Source organism: Pogoniulus pusillus, unplaced genomic scaffold, assembly GCF_015220805.1.
Source record: "Pogoniulus pusillus isolate bPogPus1 unplaced genomic scaffold, bPogPus1.pri scaffold_47_arrow_ctg1, whole genome shotgun sequence".
NCBI lineage: Eukaryota > Metazoa > Chordata > Aves > Piciformes > Lybiidae > Pogoniulus > Pogoniulus pusillus.
Genome location: NW_026974707.1, coordinates 410931 through 413339, shown reverse-complemented (window position 1 = coordinate 413339; position 2409 = coordinate 410931).

The window sequence follows — 2409 nt, the reverse complement described above, 5'->3', positions numbered from 1 at the left end:
TTAAATAGGCTGCAGTCTGCCCTTGGGCAGTCCAGTGTGGAGGTTCTGTTGATACCCTCCTGGTTTCTCCATGTATCGAACACTCTATAATTCCATGGTCACTGGACCCCAGGCAGCCCCCAACCACCACATCCCCTACCAGCCCCTCTCTATTTGTGAGCAGCAGGTCAAGCAGGGCTGCCCCCCTGGTAAGCTCACGTAACAGCTGGGATAAGAAGTTGTCTTCCACACCCTCTAGAAACTTTCTAGACTGCTTCTTCTCCGCAGTGTTTAAGTCCCAGCAGATGTCTAGGAGGTTAAAGTCGCCCACCAGAACAAGGGCAGGTGATCTTGAGGCAGCCTCCAGTTGTTTAAAGAGTAATAAATCAACCCCTTCTTCCTGATTGGGTGGTCTATAACAGACTCCTACCAGGATGTCAGCCCTGTTGGCCTTCCCCTTAATTCTCACCCATAATGACTCAACTTGATCATCCTTGATTTCTACCCCCATGACATCCAAAGCATTCCTAATATACAGAGCCACTCCCCCACCTCTTCTCCCTTGCCTGTCTCTCCTGAAGAGTCTGTAGCCATTGATCACAGCACACCAATCATGTGAGCCATCCCACCACGTTTCAGTGATGGTGACAATATCAGTTTTCCTTCAGTCCCAAGGCTTCCAGCTCCTCTTGTTTGTTACCCATACTGTGTGCATTAGTGTCCATGCACTTCAGCTGGGCTGCTGCTTTTACCCCTAGCTCTAGCCTACCGTCCTCAGTTTTCTTTATCTCTAGTGGTGTCATGTTTAACCCCCTCCCCCTTCCACTCTAGTTTAAAGCCCTCTCAACAAGCCCAGCCAGCTCATGTGCCAGGGTCCTTCTCCCCCTCTGCGTCAGTTGTACCCCATCTGCTGATTGCAGACCTGTGGCAAGATGAAGTTCCCCAATATCAAAGAATCTGAAGTTTTGTTGAAGGCTCCAGCCTCTGAGCCACTTGTTCATCAAATATGCTTTCCTATTCCTCTCTGCATTCCAACCTGTGACTAAGGGTACAGATGAAAAGACTACCTGTGCCCCTGCTCCTCAGCTGCTTTTCCCAGTGCCTTGAAGTCCCTTTTGATAGCTTTTAGCCCTCTGGTATCAACCTCATAATTCCCTGCCTGTATAACTAATAAGGGATAGTAATCAGAGGGCTGCACTACAGTAGGCAGCCTCCTGGTAACATCCCTGACCCGGGCTCCAGGGAGGCAGCAGACCTCCCTGTGGAAGGGGTCTGGTGGCATATACGGCCCTCTGTTCCCTGCAGAAGGGAGTCACCAATAACAATCACCGTCCTTTTTTTCTTCTGAGTACTTGTTCTGATGCAAGGGGGCAACTGATTTGTTTCAGTTGCCCTCCCAGCCGGTGATTCTTCTGTCTGCTCCAAAACCACCTCATCCTCGACCTCTAGTGCCCTCTATCTGTTGTGTAAGGGCAGCTGAGGATGTGAGGATGGCTGGAAGGGTTTACCCTTGCCCCATCTGGCAGGTACCTGCATCAATTCTCCTTGGTTGGTTAGTTCATCTCCCTCTGGCAAGGGGGACTGCAGAGCATGGTGCTCTCTTTTACGTTCCCTTTCAGCCTTGAGGCATTCCACCTCTCCCTTGAGTTCAGCCACCAGGTTAAGCAGACTATTATCTGCTCACACCTAATGCAGCCAATGTCTGTGTCTCCCTCGACTTTGAGTGCCAGGCTACAGCACTCCTCACATCCAGTCGTCTGCACATCTGCATTCCTACAGGTGGGCTCTGTTTGGGTGCCCACAGTTTAACAAGTATTGTACAGCCTGGACCTAGTTTGCACCATGTCTGCTTTCCTGAAGGTCTGATGGGAGTTAAGTTAGTATGGATTTTTTTTTTTCTTCCCCTCCCCAGCACATGCTGCGCTGCACTCAGCAGAGATGACTGCTCCTCGTTTAAATCTGCCGCTCACCAGGCACCACCCCTCTGCCTCACCTTCCAGTGAGCACTTAGCGCCTGCCGCTCCCTGCCCCCTTCTGGGCTCCTCGGATCGAGAGAGCTGCAAAATGGAGGAGAAAAAAGCTTCGAGAAAGTGCGTTTCAGCTGAGCTAGCCTCGGTCCTGCTCTCTCTTGCCGAACCAGGCTGTGGCTTACCTGTTTTACTTCCCAAAGTCTCCTGACCCCTGGGCTCACTGTTTATGACCAACTCTCATTCTCTCATTCTAACAGATGGCTTTCAGCACCTGTTTTCACAGGATCTGAGGATGTTAGGGGTTGAAACAGACCTCCATAGATCATTGAGTCCAACCCTCCTGCCAGAGCAGGACCACAGAATCTAGCACAGGTCTCCAGCCCCCTTCCTAGGGGACAAATGCCCCCAGCATTTGGGTCCTGCAAGTAGGAATGTCTAAAATGAAAGGGAAAAGACACAA